We start from the raw sequence: 12,264 nt of genomic DNA, 5'->3' as shown, positions 1-12,264 counted from the left end.
ATTGAGCCCAGCATCTAGCACAGATTCTGTATCTATTTACTCATTGAGTGAATGAACTGAATGATAAGCAGCCAGTCACTTTCCTGATTATCCTTCCTCATCTCAATTTCTGTACCCACATTAGGCTCATGCCATGTTAATGCTTAAGGAAAATAAAGTATATTAAGTGAGGGGAGAACATGAACACATTCATAAATAATATTTTGATTTAAACACATCACCGTTTTGGGTGTATTTTGAGTATATATTTTACATTTTAAATGTACCCATGTACCAGCTGTGTGTATGTAGGGAAGTGGGTATTTACTTTCTTAACATCATTTATTCCTCCTTGATTCTTTTGTCTACCCTTCCTCCCTCTTAGCCTCCAAATGCTATAATTTCAAAAAGGCTCCCTTAATTTAAGTGAGTGAAAGAGGGTTGATGTTGATTTTCATTTTCACTAATGAAAGACTAAATAATTTTCAAGTGCTAATTAATTCCTTAGATGTCTTCCCTGTTAATTGTTTCTTCATGTATATCTTTCCTTTTGCTTTATGGGATATTAATTATTGTATTATCCATTTCTGTGAACATTTTTATATCTGAGTATAACATTTTTTTTAAATTCAATGTTACCTCAACTCTTTTCAAATTTCTAACATCCTTTTAATTTGTTGTCTAGTCCATTTTATAGGAAGTAATTTGTTCATTTATGCTAGTATAGGTCTCATTTTGTTTTTAGTTATTCAGTGTTTTTAAAGTTAGAATTCTCATACAGAAATTTGTTAAAGAGTCATATACTTTAGATTAAAAAAATATTTTATGGGGAATGTTATAGAATGTTTGGATCAATAAATCTTGCTATAGAATGAGCATTCATTCCCCGTGGCTGAGTCGGCTCTGCTGGGACATTACTGTCATTGTGACTCACAACATAGGGCCAATCACTGTCAAGTGAAACACCTGTTAACTACTCTCTTATGTACTCTGCTCACCTTTAATAAGCATCATCAAAAAAAATAATACTTCACACTCCCTAATCTTTATGAATGCAGACATAAAGTTTTATAGACCATGCCTGATTATTGACTGATGATTTCTGAATTCAGCACTTGCCTTTCTGAAAGAGTCTGTAGGGTGACATACTCAGGATGAATTACCCTCTAGTTGATGTGTGCCTACATGTGCAGCGATATTCAGTACATTTGGGTTTTAGTTCTGATAATGTGTAATATGACTGAGGGGGCATTGTTAGTAATTTTATGCAAGAAATTGCTTGTGAGTTATTTACTAAAATGTTAGATCTAAGACATTAAAAATAGTTGAGAAAGTTTCTTTTTTCTTTTTTTAAAGATTTATTTATTTATATATTTATTTATACATATAAGAGCTGGGGTGTAGGCCAGAGGTACAAGAGTAAGAGGATTCACCATAGACAGAGTAAGGAACAGAACAGGCATATCTACTGAAGCATACTGCTTGGGGAGCAGCAGGTAGGACAGGAGAAGTCTGCTGTACTATGTGGGTCACCCCCATGGCTGGGGATAGAACTTCATAGTGCTGTGACTTAACCCCTTGTGCCACCAGGCAGGAGCATATTTTTTTCTTATAACATGAACTTATTACTTGTATTTCCACATTATTGATTAATACAATTATAAATGGAATCTTGGGCATCTACACCTAGCAATCATCAACCTCAGTGCTCACTTGTCCCCTCTAACTTAGAGGCTTTGGCAAAAAGGAGACCCCAGAGGCTCCTTTCTTGTCCTCTCTACATCTTTCTTCCTTCAAACATCCCCATGTACTCAAAGTCTTTAAATGCTTTTGCTCTATGACATTAAAACATACAGAATTAAATTTGTTATTTGATGTTTTTACGTTATTACAATTACCATATAGCCATATAAAATATCTTTTTTTTCTTGATCCCTTACACTTTTCTTTTCCTTTATATGGAGGAGGAGAAGGGAACAAGATCAAAATGGGGGTGGGGTGAGTGCGAGGGACTATGGTGATGGCACATGGGTGAAATACTGATGGGAAGTTCATGGTGATTACAACTGAGATGAAAAAATGTACAAAATGAAGAATGATGTAAAAAATTAAATAAAAATAATTTACTTTAAAAAAACATATAGGAGATGCATTCTTCCACTTCAAACCTTGGCATCTTAGCACAGCCAGAAGTCTTGTTATAAAAACAGCAGGTCATTTCCTCCCAGGGTCATGAGGGCATGATCATGTTAAGTAACCTTGAGTGCTGACACCAGAAGTTTTATCTAAGCTAATTTCCTGGAGGTTTAAGTAGTGTGTACTGAGGGACTGCTGGACTCCTGTGGACTGAAGACTGCTCTGACCTCCTCTGTGATCCCATCACTCAACTTTTCTGTCTTAATCTCCTCAGCTGTAGGGCAGTCACTGTGAGAACTATGAAGAATGAAAACATAGTAGAGGCCTAAATCAGGCCAGAGTTCTATGCTTCTCTGCTGACATTTATATTGTATGTGCTTTGTAGAATATGACATCCTGACAGTGTATTACATTGGGAAGGGAAGGCAAGGATGGAGGTGAGTCAGATAGGCCTTCTGCAGTATGTGTGTGTTTGTGTGAAATGATGAAAATCAAAATGAAGCATACAAATAAAATGCTAATAAGCAATGATCTTGAATGATATGGAGCCAAAACTAAACAAAGATAGCTACCAAACAGACATGTGGGTAGAGACTAGAAAGACTCAAGGATGGTCTTGTGATTTAGGACTTAGATAATTTGAAGTGTGAGGAAGAAGATGGGAAGAGTGATATTGGGACAAGATCTGAGGGGATAACTCAGGAGAAAGCCAGGGTTTGTGAGAGATGGTCATGAGTGTGAGTTAAAACACAAGTTTAAGGATTTTTCTGTGGAGATGCAGAAGATGGGGGCTGATCCTCTATTGACTTTTGTTCTTCCTGCTAACTAGATCAACTGCTATTTCAGTGCTAATCTCCATGCCATTACTTGACAAATAGTTTGAGATTGCTGCATTGTTATATTCAAAGATTACTTTCTAGAACCTTTATCTCCACACTACAGTCCTGTGTGATAAGAATGAACCAGATATGCACAGTGAAGGGCTTCTGAGATAATACAGTAGTTAGCATCTAGTTTGAGTGTTCTCATAGAGACCTAGAGTCCCTGATCCACTGTGACAATCTATAGTGTGTCCAGACATGCCCAACATCTCTGTGGGAGCCAGCTGTCCTGGTAGAGAATCAAGATCTTAATTAGTTCTGTTTTCTGTGTCTTTGGGGAGTTCAGAGATGGATGGGGCATCTAGTTACAAGTCTAGGATATCAAACCATTCTAAAACAAAGAATATTGGGTCTGTTTGTTTGACAGTATCTCCAGAATGTATTTGTTCTGTAGCTAAGAGAGGGTGGGTTAGATCCTGTCAGGGAGGAAGCCCATGGCAACAGTGTGCATACAGGTCAATTATAGGACCTGGAATGATACACTTTGTAGAAGCTACAAAGTCAAATGCATGTAGCAAGAATTATTTTCTCTCCTTCAGACTTTTTCTAGGTCTTAGGAGTCATAGTTGTGATCTGGACCCCTGGACATACCTGTACAGGGGCTTGGATCTCTTCAGATTAGTCATATGAATGCCTTTCCACATACCTCTGAAGAGTGCTCCTCCTTAAAAGCCTCCACCCACAATGTCCCATTAATGAAGTGCCTCTGTGAGATGTCTCAGGGACCTAAGGACAACAATGGGCAAACCTGGATGCTTTGGACCTGGGAAACTCAGAGCAAACACACCAAATAGGACATATACCACCCTGAAATGTTAGGTTCTAACTTCCCAGGGGGGATGATGTTGCCAAAACCTAAATGCACTCATTTACTAACTTAATATTCTATTTCTTCTTAAAGTTGAGGCTTTTTTGTTATAACTTATAAGCTATCTTATATAGATATTCTACAGCATTATTTAAGATTTGTTGTATATCTGTATATTTTAAATGTTCTTTGTGTCCCTAAACTAAAAAATAACCAAGCTCAAATTTAGTAGGAATTGTAATAATTTGTTTCAGTAAATTACAGCCATCTAAACTAAACATTATGTGAACTTGCATAAAAATGCTTTCCATTCAAGCTTGGGACTGTGTCTTACTCTTCCTAGATTTAGACAAAACCAACTGTTCTTTGTATACTGTCTCCTGTGAAAATGGGAAGAATTGTTCCAAACTGGGCACTGATTGACCATAAAAATGAAGAGGACAGAATTCGTTAGAGAAAGTGGCCTTCTTCACCACACACAAGCTTCTTACAATTTTCCTACCATTTCTAACTCTAGCCTTTGTTTCAACCAAGAAGTGTCCTTCTCACTCTAGCTTGTCAGGCTGTGAGTTTTTCATGGCCCTCAGTTAATATATATTCTTAGATTCTGTTTCTTCTACACCATTGTCATAATAATCACAGATATTTTCGCTCTTTCTAGAGAATTCTCTTCACCACCATCCAATCATCCTCCACTTCCCACTTTTAACAGACTGATGCTAACTAGCTAACTAGCTGACTGTTGAGAATTTCCTTTTCAGTGGTCCTAGTTGATGGCAAAGGTGTTTCCTTGTTTCTATTTGCTTCCTAAAGTCAGAAGTAAGGAGAGTTCAAAGTCACTGATGAAGTCTCCTCTTTTGATCTTATCCCTTTTTTTTTTTTTTTAAGATTTATTTATCTCTATACATAGAACTGGGATACAGGCCAGAGGTACAGGGGCAGTGAGAGGATTCATCAGAGACATAATGGGAAGTAGAAAAGGCAGATTTATGGAGTACAGTGCTGAGAGGAGCAGCAGGTGAGACAGGCGAGGTCTGCTGCACCATGTGGGTCACCTCCCTGGCAGGGGATAGAACTGCTGAAGCTGCTGCAACTAGCTTTTTACTGCTGCACTTCAACATGTTGCTCTACCAGGAAGGGCCCCCTGATCTTCTGCTTTGAATCTCAGGCTAAGGAAAGCTGAACCTCACAAAATTTTAGATCACCTTTCCACCATGATCCAGTCTTCTCCCCAAGACTTTTAATTCCTCCTGCTCTAAACTATGGAATATCCCTTCTCTAGTATATCCTGTTCCTTGCCTTTTATCTAGTGCCATTTACCAAACATTTATTTTTTCATACTGGATGTAGCACTGACGATAGATTATCTTGTGTGCTGACTTAGAACATTAACCGAGAGAAGTTGTATGATACTTAATGCATGCCAGTTCTAAGTGATTTATGCATATTAACTAGCCTTTCATCATGACAACTCAATAAAGTAGCTGTTATAGTCACTTTTCTTTTACAAGCATAGAGAATAAATCAAAAGAAAAAAGTTACAACAAACCTCAGTTCTAAATTATTCTATGATGTATGTTCTTACAAATATCCCTGCTTAATGAAAAGGACCTCCCTGGTGGTTCAGGGGTTAAAGAAACAGGGCTATCAAACTATCACCATCACTGCAGCATGAGTTCTTCCAGGAGCTGACCCGCAAGGTGCAGCAGACTTCTCCTGTCTCTCCTGTTCCCCTCAGCAGTGTATCTCAGTAGATCTGCCTGTTCTGTTCCCCAGTCTGCCTCTGGCAAATCCTTTCACCCCCACCCCATGTCTCTGGTCTATGCCCCATTTTTGTATGCATAAAAAATATTTTATAAAAAGAGGCTGTGGTTGGGCCGGGACTCAAATATAGCTAGTCTGACTCCTGAATCAAGGATCTCCATGACATGCATTTTAACTCCTTCAGGTCCTTAGGGCCACACTGGCACGCACTCCTATCTTCATTTGTATCTGAATCAACAGCTCTTTCTTATTGAGTAACCTACTTTCTCCATTTACACCGTAACTTGGACAGCCCATTCATTTAATACACACCTAGTCACTCAGATGAGCGAGGACCCGATGCTAGATCTTTTATGTAATCTCACACACCTTCTAATCAGTAACTTTCTCTTCTCGTACCTATTTCTGAAAAATAATTTTGCCTTTTTATCAAATGTATTGCTTCTGTCAGTTTGATAATAGCATCATGTATTTCCCTTCTGATACTTTCCATACTGTTTTTATTCTGTCATATCTTTGATCTTTTCTTCTGTATCAGTTTTGAACTATATCAGCTTATTAGTAATAGAACATTACATGCAACTCATTGACATAAGCATATCCATCTATATCCAGAATTAAGCAATTGTTGGCACCAGTATCACATAATTTTATAATTTTCTTGATTCTCTAGTGCCTTGTGGAGCACCATGCATAATAATTATGTTTTAAGGCCATAAGCACTGGGAAGGAGACAATCCAAAAGGATTCCACTATGGACTCTAAAAGCAGTTTTCTTAAAGTCTAAGAGGTTTTGTTGTTTGTCATTATCCTGAATTTGATGATTTCCTCAGCTGAGCATAGGTCATTAGGTTAAATAGTGCTCTAGGGCTTTTGTTTTAGTCTGTCAAGTTTCTGAGTGAGAATGTGTTTGTGTGTGTGAAGCTGTTACCAAAGGATTGCTGAAGTGGTGTGGAGGTTACTGATAGCCAGGAATGATTTATACCAGCCTTTGATCAGTGACACTTGCTGCAGAATTCATCCTCTGACATCACACATACATCCCAAGAGACTGAGTTGTGGGGCCCAAGGGTGCTGAGAAACTCCAGGTTCTTGATTTCCATTCAGGAAAGAATTCATGCGGGGTCAGTATAGATGATTTAGAAATGAAGTTTTATTGTAGGTGATAATACACACTCAAGAATGAGTGTGGTCAGATTCAGAGAAAAATTGTTCATTGGGTCTTAAGATCGCAGATGTAAATACTTGCTTAGTCTAGCCTGAGGAGACAGGAGCTCACTGATGAGATCCTGAATGGAAATGTGCTTTATCCACATCTGTGTAACAAAAGAGGCAGGAATTTACAGAAGATATAATGAGTTTGTGTCATTTTAGTTTAATGAAACCATGAACCCTAACTTTACTTAATTGGGATAGGAGAAATTTTACGACTGTGGCTCCTTTTATGAGAACAATTAATGGGATTTGAGTTCTTGGTTCTAAAATGTGTGTAGCTATTTTTTTCAGAAATATTGGATAGAGAAATTGGGGGCTACACCATGGTGCTAAATTCCTCTTCTAACTCTTTGGTAGCTGCCTTTTCATCTGTGGAAACAATTATGACACACCCAGATGGAACCCAGAACAACCTACCGTGTCCTACCTACTTACCACTCCCAACCCTTTGGAATTGACTTAAGCAGAAAATTTAAGTCTGAGTGTCAAAAGCAATCGCCCCAGAGAGGGCAAATTTATTCAACTCTGAAGCAAAGAGATTACAGTTTGAAGTAGGTCAGGCCAATTTCTGTAGGAAAGGAGGATAGAGCTATTTATAAACAAAATAAAACTTTAAATGATTAAATAATGTCTTAAGTTGTCAAAATTTTTACTTCTTCAGTTGTCCAACAGGAGAACTATAGGAATTGTAATTGGCACCCAAGGGTGACAGGTGACACAGCAAGGTGGCTTTGTTTGGGGCTGAGACATGGCAGCCAGCCCACACCTGTGGATGTTCTCCTCCTTGCCCCAGAAAGGCCAGCTCCAGTCATGGATGAAGACAGCAGGACTGCCCTAACATGAGTGTAAGACAAGCTGGTCTTCCCCTCTTTTAATTCTGGCTTTTTTATTACAAAATTGACCAATCAGGTGCAATCTAAATGGAGCAATCAGGTTCTAGCTCGCTTCATTAGTTTATTATTTGGATTGAACCCAGGACAACCATGTGTCATAACTACTTACCACTCCCACCCCTTTGAAGCTGACTTAAGCAGAAAAATAAGACACTGTATTATCACCTCATCTTCCAGGAGCAGACTGGAAATTCTGGACACTATGGACACTAGTTAGGATGAGATACAGGAAGGCCATGTGTGGCTTCAAAATCTTTCTTTTTCCCAGGCTCTTTTTTGCTTAATAAACCCTACTATCATCGGACTCTGAGATTGTGTGGTCTTGCAATTGTGCATGAGAACCTACCCCCACTCTGCTCACAATCCTTAGCACTGTTTCAGTGTGTCTTTTTGCACTGCTTTACATATGAAACAGATAGAAAAATCTGTTTCAGAGTCAAGAATATAAAGCGGAATAAACTTCAAAGTATGCTATTATCAATTTGTAGCCATTTTGTTAAAATAGAAAAGGTTGTCTGGGGGATTTGTAGATGCCATTTATGATACAAAATGAAAGGGGTATAGTGATACTTGAGTGTCATGATACTATCCAGGTAGATACAAATTTATATGTCATCCAAGTCACAGTGTGCTTCATTGTGGCCTCTTTGACTTAATACTTCTATAAAATTTAAAACATAAACACTTATATTAAGATTACATCTTCACATAATGAACTGGCTCATTTGAAGTTAAATAGATAATTTCATATGTTTATGCCATTTTCACAAAGGGGGTAGAAAGTTTGCATATGAGTACATACAATGATTTGTGCCATAATATGAAACTGAAATAATGGGCTACCAAAAGTTTGTTTCTGATGAGCCTTTTATTATAAAACATTGTCATTGTCATGTAATTTAATTCTCTCTATTAACTACTGAATTGATTCTCTTTGTTAGAAATTATACCTTCAAGAGAAGGAAGTTAAATCATCTCCATCTCTTCATCATGCATATACCCCACTAAATGTATGTAATTATGCATCTTATTTTCTTTCACAACATCACTCTGCATTAACACAATCAACACTACTGTGATGCAGTTACCTGGGAAGATCTCTGACCCACATACTTTCATGCTGGATAACTTGGTCAGATGTCTCTATCCTGAGAAATTGTGATAATAAGTGATGTCATCTAAAGTTGTCACTTTTCCCAAGAGATTGCTTTGTTTTCATCCCCTAGTTTTCCCAAAATATTCCTTCTTACACTGAAGGTGGAAAATGGAAGTGTCTGAGACTTTTTTCCATGGATTCAGGCTCAAGACAGATTTCTTTTATTCAAGCATGTTTGTTGAGTGTCTGTCTTATGAGAGACAACAAAAGCATGGTTCCTGTCTCAGTAAACTCATAGTCTAGAGTCACACACATACGTGTTAGTGCAACAAAATGTGTAAATTTTGCAAGAGATTGATGAACAACAGGCTGTGCGATTTAAGTCTGATGAAGCCACCAACTGTTAATGAATGTTTATGTTAGTCCAGGGTCTTAAGATCGAGTGTGAACACAGCAGGGCCCATATGGGAAGTGGTATGGGCACATCAATCTAAAATTATGTGAAGATTATAGTGCCACAAGAAGATCTCCAAGTAGCGTATGCATACTTCATGGAAGATGATTTATTTAAACCAAGTCTGTTAATAGGCAGCTAATGGATTTTGAGTGTCATCCTAGTGACTGGAGATAATAATGCTTATCATGCTTGAGAACATCTTGACTAATGGAGGGCAGGCTGAATAGTGGGATATAGTCTTAAATACAGTCTTTGGGGTCAAATTCTGAGAGTTTTTAATTCTATGGTAAAAGCAGGAACAAAGCAAAGCAAGTCAACAAGAGACGAAAGCAGGAGTAGCCAATTAAGTGACTATTTTTGTTCTCTTATTGGGAAGTTAAAGAAGACAAAATACTGGGGACAGAAAATGTAAAGAAGGCATTGTGTAGGAGGCATTGGTTGAAGCTGCTGGTCTGGGGCTTAAGGAAAGGAACAGCCTTGGTATTTATTAGCTTCTGGGTTTGTGTAATGAATAATGAGATAAATTGGGTGCTGTCCTTAGTGGTGCAACAGGTTAAAGCACCACACCATGAAGCTCTCAGAAGCCACTGCAGCACAAATTTCGGTCCCCTGCCAGAGAGCTGACCCACGTGGTGTGGCAGACCTCTCCTGACCCGCCCGCTGCTCCCTTAGCAGTGTACTTCGTCAGTCTGCCTGTTCTGCTCCCCACTCTGTCTCTGGTGAATCCTCTCACCCATCAAACCTGTAGCCTGTACCCCAGTTCTGTTAGCGTAAGTAAATGAATCTTTAAAATAATAATAATAATGAGATAAAACAGAATTCAGGAAAGGTTGGTAGGGAAACAGGAGATCTGGGACAGAAAGTGTTCTCTGTCACAAGGAAGGACCTTTGGTGTCCTACCCAGGTGCTTTTCATCATAGCAGGGGCAGGAAAGGGCATCTGAAGCTGGAAGTGATGTTACTGCTTTAGTTATTTATTTATTTTTTGTTTAGAGGAATGGAGTAACCAGCTCATCACAGATTTAGAAATATCATCAGTGTTTCTAAACTCTAAGGCCAGGGCCCTCTTCTGGTTGCTGAATTTTCTTAACATTACTGAGCACAGGTTAGTTGCCAAAGGCTTCTTGTGCGACCTCTCATTTAACTCTGACAGCTCATTTGTTCACTTCACCATAACAAAACAGAGACTTAACCAAGTTAGGTAGTTGGTCCAAAATCATTCCTATGAAAAGAAAATTTTCAAGCTCAATTCCTTGACTCCTGCATTTCCTTTTCTTTTCATGCTATTGCTGTTGCCTCAATCCACTTTATTTATAAGTGATTAAAGAGGCTATGGACACATTTAGACTCCATCCATCCAGCTTAATGAACTACCATACAAACAATAAGCAACCACTTTGGTAAAGACTTTTGTTCAGATCCCATTAATTGCTAGACAAGGTGAAGCCTGCTTTCTCTCCAAAAAGTCTGCATCATTCACCCTTAGTTTTCTGCTTTTAGAAACAGGGCTCTGTATACTCAGACTCTCCATTAACAAAAATTATCAGTGTGTGAGTCAGAATCAGGCCTAGTTACTTCCTGGCTTTAGCAATATTTTCCTGATACCTTCTCTGCTGGAGAGATGGTTTAGCCCTCGCGAGCACTGGCTATCCAGGAATTAAAGTACAGACAGCAAAAGTGTACCTGTTTGAAATTCTGCTGTGCATGAAGATAGCAACCTGAGCACAGGGGTATATAAACTTTACCAGAGAAATGGGTTTCTATTAGGTTAAAACTATATACTATATTAGATTTGAAATGATTTGAGCTTGGGATGTTGGTGAAGATTTATTTTCACTGAGCCATTTAGCTTAAAATTAATGAATTTTATGTGAATATGTGTTCAAAGTTCAAGGATCGTAAACATTTCTTTGTTTTATAAATAAGAAATAGTTCACAAATTTGATTTTTTTGGCTTCATTTTGTTTTAAGATTATAAAATAAAATTACCTGCATCGGTTCAATTTTGTTACAAAAGTCAGACAATTAACTTCATAAAACTCAGTTGTGGGTACTGTTGAAACTTTTAGAAAGGTTGGAGTCTGAGTGTGGGGTCCTCAGTTTAACTCCAGGAAAAGTTTCATCAGAGCTCCCTTTTCAGCAGCACTGGTAAGTTTCTCAAGTGAGTTTCTAAATTAGTTAAATCCAAAAGGGCAGGTTTATTATGAGTGAGGGAAGTAAAGAATGCTGGAGTAGATGCAAGCAGGCAGAAGGAGTTGCCGCAAAGGGACAGGCTGGCTAGAAGAGACCTGCATAGTCCCAGGAAGGCAGTCGTGGGAGAGGAGTGGCAAAAGGAGCTCAGTGAAGAGAAGCACCATCATGGTCACAGGTCGCAGGCAGGCAGAAGACTGCTGTCGCCCAAATGGAGGAAGGTGGCGGCGAGGAACACCTGCACAGACTCAGTGGGCAGGAAGGCTGCTGTCCTTGCCAGTTCAGATTGCACTGATACACTCTTGTCTTTGGGAGGGGCTCATTCCCCTTGTGGAGTTATTAACTTGTCAATCTAATTACTTTTAGGGTGTAAAGGCTGATTTGTGAGGGCCAGTGATTCTCCACAATGGCCCTCAGTCTCCATATCCCATTTCTTGTCTGCTCATCCTGATATTCCACAGAAGTCAGATACTTTCGACAGCCGTTTGTGTCTAAGGATGTTTCATTTTGACTATGTTCATCATGTCTTCTCCCACCTCAAGCTCCCGGCATTTTTGTGAGCCAGGTTTCTGGTCCCGTGGTGCCTCCTTTCCAACTTTTCTACTGTTAACCCCGTTGCTGCTAGCGTACATTCTCATGATTCTGCAGGTTGGCTGGAGATAGACAGGTTCTAATGGGTTTGCTAAATCTGTCTTACTCTCCTGAAATCGAGGTCTGATTGGTTGGGGCACAAGAGAGGAAAGTCCAAACTCTACAAGTTTGAATTAAAGTTCAGGTCACATTACACTTTTTAATGTCCTTTAGTCAAACCAATTCATGTATGGCTACAGAAAAAAAAATGTAGGG

The 12,264-nt window shown here is 38.8% G+C and overlaps 1 protein-coding gene across 1 annotated transcript in view; it reads left to right on the top strand.

Annotated features, from left to right (window-relative positions):
* The window catches only part of ABCA13 (ATP-binding cassette, sub-family A (ABC1), member 13), a 436,597-nt gene that overhangs the window by 410,964 nt on the left and 13,369 nt on the right, over positions 1 to 12,264 (top strand). The gene's annotated exons all lie outside the window — the stretch shown is intronic.

Source organism: Condylura cristata, unplaced genomic scaffold (genome assembly GCF_000260355.1).
Source record: "Condylura cristata isolate star-nosed mole 26May11 unplaced genomic scaffold, ConCri1.0 scaffold00004, whole genome shotgun sequence".
NCBI lineage: Eukaryota > Metazoa > Chordata > Mammalia > Eulipotyphla > Talpidae > Condylura > Condylura cristata.
This window is presented reverse-complemented; position numbering and strand designations above follow the sequence as displayed.